This window comes from Frieseomelitta varia, unplaced genomic scaffold (genome assembly GCF_011392965.1).
Source record: "Frieseomelitta varia isolate USP_RPSP 00005682 unplaced genomic scaffold, Fvar_1.2 scaffold_548, whole genome shotgun sequence".
NCBI classification, from domain to species: domain Eukaryota; kingdom Metazoa; phylum Arthropoda; class Insecta; order Hymenoptera; family Apidae; genus Frieseomelitta; species Frieseomelitta varia.
Genome location: NW_025110310.1, coordinates 127,526 through 138,326, shown reverse-complemented (window position 1 = coordinate 138,326; position 10,801 = coordinate 127,526). Strand labels below are relative to the sequence as shown.

Here is a 10,801-nt window from a genome sequence, read left to right as displayed (position 1 = left end):
ATACTTTAATACATTAAACATATTGTATTTCCCTCTTTCAGATTATATTATTTATTTATATATTTTATAAAAAAATATCTGTATTTTCGTATGATTTTCTTATATATGATTTTGATATAATGTGGAACTATTTTCCTAATTTCTATTCTAAATTTTTTGTAACACAATTTCGATACAATACGGAACGAATGAATCGTGTTATAAGGTTTACTATATTAGACATCAAGTTCCAACATGATATACTATTGTTACATATTACATGCTATGTAATATATTATTATTCACCTCTATTACTTATCTTTAAGGATATCGAATGTAGGACTACTTATGCAGTCAATTGTAAATTTATCTTGCAGCATTCACTTATTAAAAAATATACAAATAATTGATTATCCATTTTTAAAACTCAAAATCGTTGTTATAGATTAAAATGATTATTGTAAAATTAATAGATTGTATCTACATTCACTATTAATACGTATCTGACAAATTTCATAATAGATTTCAATAACTAATGATTTATACTTAAATCAACATTTTATCATTTAATAACATATCTATTAGATTAAATCTGCAAACTGTCAAAAAATATATGAATTACATTGTTACAAGAAAATTTAAACAAACACGAATAATACAACTGAAATAAGATAGAGAATCCATATTGTTTCATTTAAAAAGGTAATATAATTTAAAGGTAATATAATTTCATTTACATGCAGTATATATACCAAAATCATTACTATATATATATATATATATATACTATAATATATATATAAATAAATCATTACTTGTGAGTCTTAAAGAAATCTTACTCTCCTTAATTATTTTAAGTCTATCTGAATTAAATAAAAATGTTCTTTAAAAAAAAGATGATTTTAGAAAATCTTTAAAAAAGTGCGGTTTATTTCTCTAAACATTTAAAACATTTAAAAGATGTTACAATAATGTCAATTTAGTAGAATATTATTTATTTATTTCGACCATTCTCGGCCATGAAATAGAACTTTACACTATATTCTTAATCTCATTCTTCCATATCGTTCTCCCATTCGCCGCCTTTTTCATTACTTCCATTCGCTCTCTTTTCCCTTCTCTTCTTCTCTAATTCCGCTAACCATCTTACAATGTCGCTATTTGCCTTCCCTGACACTATATCAGCCTCACTCAGCTCAACACTTTACAATCCTTTACCAGATGCTTCAGTGTGCCCTCTTTCACACAATATACATCTCCTACTCTCCTCTTTCATCCTGTTACCTTCCTTCAAATTTCCGCACCTGGCTCTCGCTATGAATTCCTACCCTTATCTTATTTAAGTAATCTGGCCAATCACTAATCCTAATATATTTATACCTACGATTATAGCTAGACTCTTGGATTTTGTTGTATTGCAATTGCCCCTGTACCTCTCTACTCCTTTGTCTAATTGCCTCTATTATATTGCCATTTCCTATCAGTCTTACCTATTAGACTATATCCGCAGCTTTAGTAAAACGACTTTCTCCCTCTCACTTCTTATTTTCATTCTTCCTTCTTCTTTTTCCTTTAGACATTCTTTTGCTGTCCACTTTCCATTCGTCCATCTCAAGGTCTCATACGACATTGCTCTTGAAATGTCGTATGAGACCTGTTGAAATCCTTAGTTTATCCTTTTTTACTTCCTCAAGAACTATGTAATTTGGCGTACTTCTTTCCAGCCCAAGGCACCATTTCACATATAGTCTGTATTGCCTTTATCTTCAGCCAAAACCTTCCATCCGTAGACCTTCATACAACAAAACGCTGGCTATTAATTTGTCAAAATTTGTACAAATATTTGTAATTATTAAAGGAACATTTTTCTGCTAAAATCATTTCGGAACATACTTTCTCCCAACCCCCATACCTGCTGTATGACTATTTGTGTATTTTTTACCCTCTCCTTTATATGCTTACTCCATTTCCCATTTCTCTGGAATTTTACGCCCAGGTATTACGCCCTGACCACTTCAATTTCTTTGCCTTTCTATTTCCAAAGCCATTTTCTTTCTCTCTTTTCTCCTTCCTGAATATCCTCCCTGAAATCATAATTTTAGATTTCTCCACGTTAGAGAATAAGTTTTTTACTATCCAGATACTTTTCCAACCTCTTTGTAAGTTGTTGTATTTTCTATTTTGTGCTGGTGACCACCGCCATGCATATGACAGAGACCGGAATCTTAACCTATCTACCATTATCTCACCACACTGTTCCCTCGCAAGCTCTTCCTCTATATCTGCTAGAAATAAGGTAAATAGTGTTGGACTTAGCACGCATCCTTGCCGCACCCCCTCCCTTGTCCAAAATTCTTCCGACAGGGCTTCTCCACCTCTTACTACATTGCTCGTTTTCTCGTAGATTTCTTTTATCCGTTCTATCAGCCCTTTCTCTATTCCTTTCTTCTCCATCATTTTTCATAGCAATCTCCTATTGTTACTATCAAAGGTTGCTTTTAAGTCAATGAAGAAAATCACTATCTTTCCTCCTTTCTTTTCCAACTCCTTCTCAACCACATGTTGCAGAATGTATGAGTTGTCTATTGTCCCCTTCTCTGAATCCTACCTGTATATCAGGTAGGATCGTTTATTCCTCGATTGTCTTCCTCAACCTATCATTTATAATTCCCGTATACATTTTATACTAATGTCAATTTAGTATAAAATAAAATATGAGGAAAAGTTATTTCATGACAAAAGATCCAACTATGTTTCTTAGAGAAAAAAACAGATACTAAAAACAAAATATAATGTAGAACTTTAAAACATATTTATGAAAGAAATAAAAACAATTAATCTATAAATAATCCTGAATCAAGAAGCAAAATTACTCAGAAGCAAACAATATCTTGAACCTATATATTTGTTTACTTATATGTTTCATAAAGAATTTGAAACAAACATTTTGTGTAAATGCATAATTAACGCAATATAAGTACCAAGACTTTTATCATGATTTTATGAAAAAAATAATACTAAATCATATTAATCTTAAAAGGATAAAATAAACATGATTTTTTTGTCATTATTTTCCAGACATGAGTGATTCAAGATAAGCATCTTTTTACAAATTAAAATAGAATATTACTAACAAAACAATTATTAAATAAATTATATTTCGAGATCAAAAATTATTTCTGCTCATTGGATAAATTGTTAGTAGCAATACATTTAAAAGTTATGAGAAACTTTCTTGATAAACTGTTTATATATATGTATGTATAAAAAACTATTTATAAAGATTAATCAGATTTCATTGTTTGTATAACATTGAATATAGCGCTGTTTTAGATTAATATCCAGGTGATTAACATAATCGGCGGATTGTAGACGCACATCGTGACTTAAATCATAATACAAAGGATTAATAATAGTTAAATCTCAAAAAATATAATACATAAAAAATCAAAACTAAAAATATCTAACTATTGCAGATGGAACATAAAAATATTTTCTTACACAAATAATAAAAGACGAATTATTTTGGATAACAGTTCTTAATGATTCACCCTATATATTATTATTATTATTATTATTATTATTATTATTATAGTAATAGTTTTATATAATACTATTATAATAGTAATATTACCATAATTATACTAGTAATAACTACTATAATAGTAATATTAAACTTATGTATTAAATTTAAAAAATTAGAAAGTTATTTAGGACAGAGTATTAAAAATATATTATGAATACACGTATACAACGCTGCTGTATAACTTTTGTATAATTTCAATATACGGTTTCGGTATAGCATGGTGCGAAAACCTCATATAACACGATTATAACGCTATTTCCATGAAACCACTTCTCAATAAACATGGATTTCATGTCGAATGTTTATATAGTTACAACTAGTGTTAATAATAAAGCTATTTACAAGTGACGAGAAGTTCGTTAAAAGCAGAAGAATTAGACTAACAGTAATTTCAGATGACACTAACGAAAACAATTAATAAGTTCATTGTAATTTTAATTCTTTAAATGTATCGTATGTACACGTATTTCATCAAACAATACCTGACGTTAAAAATATTGTATTTCCTTCTTTTATACATTCGATATTATTTATTTCCTTTTTTTTATACATTCGATATTATTTATTTACTTATTTTAAAGAAAAATCTCCATTTTCATATGGCTTTCTGTCTTACAATATAATTATATATAATATAATTTCAATATAACATGAATTTTCTTGATTCCTATTATTTTCAATTGAAAGTTTTCTTCAACACAATTTCGATACAAGAGAGAATAAATTAACCATATTAATTTACTATTTTTAATTTTAACTAGATTTACTATAGTAAAAATGATAGGAAGCATTAAATCTCAACATAGTAAATGTACTATACAGATACTATATTATTATTACTAATTAATAAAATATTATCAAAATATTTTATTTTATTTGTTACAATTTCACATTTTACATACATTTCATGTATATATTTTGTAACAAATAAAAAATTTCACTGTAACAAATATACGACATATTGTGAAAAATATGCGTAATGTAAGTACAATAAAAATTTTTTAAATTAATATATAACAAATAATAATTCTATAATCACTAATGGTTATTCTTTAGCTGTTATGTATTAGTTTTCTAATACTTGCAAAAATTTTCCAACTAAATTTCTACAATTAATAAAATTATAATCATTGTCCAGCAATAAAATACAAAAAATTCATCTAAAATTTAAATAACCCAAATAAATTGGTCACAAAATGCATAATAACAAGCATATACAGTTCTTTGACCTATAAATTTTCAATTATTTTATAATTTCTTTACATCAAATTCTTAAGCAATGAAAGAATATATCTATCCAGAAATGAATATATCTATTTTATAGGAATTATTTCTGGAATTATTTTGCCATCTAATAATTACGAATTTCTGCAAGTATTACCTTATTTAGTACTGATAAATACTTATTTTTGTTTTACTTACCCATAAGCAACATCAACATTAACTTATCCATAATTCAATGTTGGCTGACCATTTCTACAGTCAATTATAACTTCACTTCGCTGCATCCACCTATTAAAAAATATAAAAAAACAATTGATTGTACGTCCATTTTTAAAAGTGAAAATTCGTTGGTTTGAATGATTAAAATGATTATTGTAAAATTAATATATTATATCTACATTCACTATTAACACGTATCTGATAAATTTCATAATTAATAATTTACATTTACATGTACTATCTGATAAATTTCAATAATTAATAAATTACATTTAAAACATATCAAGACAGTTCACATTACTCAACAGAAAAGAAGGTAAATAAAATATTCCCTTACACATGCTAGTATAATATTAAATTATTCAAATTAAATTGAATTATAGAGTTTTTAAATTTAAAATTAACATTTCATCATTTAATAACGTGTCTATTGGATCAAACCTATAAATTTCTAAAAATTCTTTACACGAATAAACAATTTATAAATTTAAATACAAATTCATAAATACGATATAAATGCAATACACAATTCTTTACATGAATAAATAATTTATAAACCATTATATTACCAATTAAAATACAAAAGAATAATACAAATGAATAAGATACAAAATTTTTTCAAAACTTGCTTCATTTCAAGATAGTATCTGTAATAGATATATAAAAATCATTTAGTTTTAACTTCTTTAAAAAAAAATGAGATTTATTTCCCTAAACACAAAAAAATGTTACAATAATATCAATTTACTATTTCATTGGAACAAAATAAAATATAAGAAAAAGTTATTTTCTAACAAAAGCTATATGTTCCTTAGAGAAGGAAACAGGTATTAAAAATAACATAAATGAAAATATAGAAGTTTAAAATATGTTTAATAAATAAATACAATTAATCTCTAAATAATCCTAAATCAAAAAGCAAACATTATTTTGAGTACATATTTATATATATATATATTTGAATACACATATTATATAAATACAAATAAATACATTTACCAGAAAAGAAAATTATTGAATGTTATGAACATTTTGAGCACACGCATAATTATTATAGGAATAATTATATTTTAACAGAATTATATTAAACCATATTAATCTTAAAAAACTAAAATAAACGTAGCATTATGCATCAATTTTTTTAAAAATCTATGATGTTACTTCATTATTCTTAAGTCTAAAATATTTTTGGAATATTATACTCTTGTCAGTACAACTTCTTTTCAAAAATGGTTATATAAATAAAACTAATTATGAACTAAAGACCATTTATTTAATTAACTACTGAATCCTTTGTGATTCATGAAACATTTAAATAATTTTTACATGTTTAACAGACTTTTGATTTAAGATTTTTCAGCACATAGTTAATCTCTTTTAAGTGTAAAATTCCAATGTCTTAAGTCATAATTTTATTATTTTATTTTGATAAATATACAATATTATATAGAACAGTGACTTTTTAGTACTAAATTCTAATGCTATATGATATAAAATAATGATTCATTATTATCACAAAATAGCAAATAAAAATCTTTAAAACATTTTGATTATATGAAATATAAAAAAGATTTATATTTATATGTAAAAATTAAAAATGTACTAAACTGAAGTAAAATATGATAAATATAAAAATTAAAATTATTTATAGTTTTAGAAAAATATGATGCAACACAAAGTACAGAGTAAAAGTATAACGAAAAAGTTAAAATAACTTACTTTCTACGTCTTCTGTTCATAGATTTTAATATAAGAAATTGAGTTTTCATATTTTAATGAAAGAGTTTCATATGTTAATGAAAGATTAATAACTAATTAATGATAAACACAAACTCTTTCTGTAAACTATAGCACGTGGAACTGACGAAAGGTTAAGATGTTTTCTGCGGAACATACGTACGTACATATTGAAAAAACATTATTCGAGAACAATAGCGATACAAATGTAATGTAACACTGAAATTTAGAAATTATGAATTTTATATCTCTACTTCTGAAATTTGAAAAACGTTTTAGGAAATTAAACGCGCATTCCCTAACTGGATATATACCACAATAGATGTACCATAGACAACGTACATCGATATATATATCTAGCAATATATTTTTTTCTCCTTCATTAAGACCCCATTTTCATGTCACATCCTGTCGTATAAATTTATGCAGCGCTGATAGTGAAAGAATTAAAATCGAAAAATATAAACAATGGTGCAACATCTGTTTCAAAAATTATTTGTTGAATTGAATATGATCACATGATAATTTTAAATAGATATAAATAATCAAATATATAGTAAATTTTTCATTTAAATCTTCAACCATTGTTTAATAATTTCTTTATTGGCAAAGTCTGACGTTCAATTTAATAAATAAATTTCAATGTAGAAGTAACAATATTGTCTATAGTTTTTATTTTAATTCCTATCACTTGTAGTGTTGCTATGCAAAATTTGCTTAAATCGGTACAGTAGTAGTAACAAAAATATTAAAAGAGTTATGAAGCGTCTCGAACGTATAACATAAAAATGGGTTAAGTGTTACGCCTTTTCTATATCTCGTTTGTGTTTTAAGTTAGGTAATGATTACAGCGCCAATGAAAACCTTAAATATAGTTATGATTATTGTCACAATGTTCAAATATTATCGATGTAAATCCGTTGTCGATCTATATTGTAAATAAATTCTACAATATTGAAATGTAACATAGAAATGTTAATTTTACGTGGCAAGCACACCACAAGAAGAAAAATTAAACAGAATTCTCGGTTAAAGATTACATTCAATAGCTTCTATTTTATATGTTTGTGATTTGGAAAGAGTAGTGTGCATTATATTAAAAAGTTTTTCCAACTCAATCGATATTGATTAAAAATAAATACAGTGCTTCACAAATGTATTTGAATATATGATGTATGTATCATGTGTGTTATATAACATACTGTGTTTCTTTCGTACAGTTATGAGACATGTCAAATATCAAAGCAATTTGAAAATTCATGGTTCCATATATATTTGTACCAATCAAATCGCTTGTTAACTATCGTATTAATGTGCTGTGATTATATTATACAATTACTGGTAATTGTATGGTCATGTTAACTTATATGACTTCGATAATTGTTATAAAGAATTATATACTTCATATTACTTATTATTACTGCCCAATATTTTATTTTGTTAATTGTCTGTCATCACTTTTTAAAATTTTCTAGTTCTTGTTTCGTTAATCGCAGGTTTGTGTTCTATCTAGTTATAATATTGCCACAGCTCCTGTATGAATTTACAAATTTATCCCAAACATTACCAATATAATCACGATAATCTTGTGTTTCTGTTCTAATAAAATTTCAAAATACTTTATATTAATGCTGATAAAGTGTACATAGAAGGCATAGGAAACCAAATCCTATGTATATGTATGTGTGAGTCTCCATTTCACTAAGTTCATGATGCGAGTTATTGCATGAAAAGTTATTTTATTATCTAGAATGGTGAAGTTAAAATGTATCTGTTCAGTTTATTAATTAAGACATTCAGGCAATTATTTTCATCATTATACTTCTATTGTTCCTACTTTAATATTAACTCTGTTTAATTAACGTACGTTTCTGTTTCATAACTTATCTATATATTTTTATTCTATATTTTTATTTATAAATATTTTTTTGTTATTTATATTCAATGTTTTTAAATATTTATATTCTTATTTTGTATTTTTATGTATAATATTTTTTTATTATACATATATATTTTACTTATTCTCTTTATGTATATTTTTATGTATATTTTTATATATATCTTTTATATGTATAATTAACACAATTTATTATGTAAAACTTAGTTTTTTGTTTGTATTTTGTAATAAATTGTAAGTATAACTATAAATTTTACATCGTTTTTGTTTCTCTTAATAAATAAATATTAAGAATAACACAACTATATTATATGCTACATCTCCATCTGTCAGCGTTTTTTTATCATTTTATTATAAAATATTGTAGAGATATAATATAAATGTTTATTAAATAACAGTAATAGTGATTAAATAACAAATAATTAGACAAGACAAATAACACAGATTAACGACTCCAATATTGTGTTAACAGCACAATCACCTTTTTTTAAACAACACAATCGACTCTACAACGATGTTTTGTATAAATTGAACAAATTCTCCGCCAGCCTGCCATATTAAATTTTTTTATAAATTGTATACAGAAGTAACAATAAATTTAAATTTATAATAAATTACTCAATTCTATGTTTTTTAATACCTTTCATTAGTTAGTTAAGAATTATTTTAGAATTATCTTTAGAAATATGTAGCATTAAATTTTTCAGTTCTTAATTAGATTTTTAATTTTCATGAAGGATCATTTCGATAAGCAGACACTCCTTTGATAAGAAAATATTACAAGTCATTGATTATTTCCGCTCATATTCCGGGGAGTATATTCTGGTAAGAGCCGCCTCATCCGATAGTGAAGCACATATTCAAAATTATACTGAACAAAAATGTTCAAACCACAAACCAGCATATATTTTTAAATATTAGTTTCATATAATCAACGAAATAGCTAGTAACCGAGTCGAAACAGATAAGCAAAGCATCTCAGCGTAGATAGCGGATCGTAAAGTGTTAAAAAATAAAAAGAGTATGATATATGATGAGATTTAGTCCTGCTTTTAATCAGGTGCAAAATGAGTTTCATTCTTCTTTGGCGATTTAACCGATCAAGTACAAAGATGTGAGGTAAGTTGTATTCAAGTCAATCCGTATTTTTACTAGACAATCACTGTATCTCTATATATTTTCAATCAAGCATCTTCTTTGTTCAGGTAATTTAAACTTCCCCTATTCGCAATCTCTATTCATTATTTTTGGAAATATGTATGTAACATTTAATTTTTTAATTTCTTTTTTTCAATTGTACATTTATTCTAATAGATACATTCTTTGATTTACAAATTTTAATTCTACTTCGCTTTCAACAAACAATAAAAATATGCACTCAGAATTTTTAAGCATTGAATAATTAAAAGTATTTTCACGCATATATATGGGCGCTGGACTGCACATTTGGTTTTCTCTTATCAGCCGAGAAATTGAATTCCAGAAATGTCTTATCGATGAATGGACAATTGTCTGTAAGGTTGTTCATAATCCGAATTATATCTACACATGTTTTATGTACATAAGTATTTTATAACATACGTTCTTTTTTTCTATCTTTCTGAGTACATTATGCTAAGTACTTACAAAAACAATAAAATTCTATAGCCATGACAAATAAATATCTTTTCTATTAGACATTCAGTGCAGTAGACATATAAATTCGGCAAGAAAAGATCACTTATAACTAAAAAAGATTGTTTTGACCAAAGTTTACAAGTGGCTCAATTGAAGCGCAGGACAAAGCATCGGTCACAATGCTGAGGAATACGATTTTAAAATAAGTAAAACATGATTTTGAAGTGAGTAAAACGCAAAAAAATTATGCATCCTTCCATCAGAATCGTTCATTCTTTTAGAAATGAGCGAGTAAAAAGCGAAATTTTGTGTACATCCACTAAAGTCAATCGTTTTGTTTCTCTTTTATAAATAATTCATCATTAATAACGAATCATTTAGGAAAACGAAAATCAAATCAATCCAGCATTGATTAGTGAAATAAATCTTAATGATTATTTGAAAGGACATCAATCAAATCTTCGAATTTTTAAATATTTTAAAGTAAATTTTACTGATTGTAAGTGTAATGTATTCAACTGTGAGAGATATTAATGTTTTAA

The 10,801-nt window shown here is 25.4% G+C and overlaps 1 long non-coding RNA gene across 2 annotated transcripts; it reads right to left on the bottom strand.

Moving 5' to 3' along the window:
• Window positions 1–802: 802 nt before the first annotated feature.
• On the bottom strand, window positions 803–7,067 carry LOC122533731. Of its 2 annotated transcripts, XR_006307768.1 has the most exons (5): window positions 6,728–7,067; window positions 4,988–5,077; window positions 2,133–2,633; window positions 1,892–2,063; window positions 803–1,771 (listed from the first exon to the last, which is right to left on the bottom strand). It is a non-coding gene; the product is annotated as an uncharacterized LOC122533731 (long non-coding RNA). The 2 variants fall into 2 exon arrangements; XR_006307767.1 differs by having other exon boundaries at window positions 1,892–2,633.
• Between the last annotated feature and the right edge of the window lie 3,734 nt (window positions 7,068–10,801).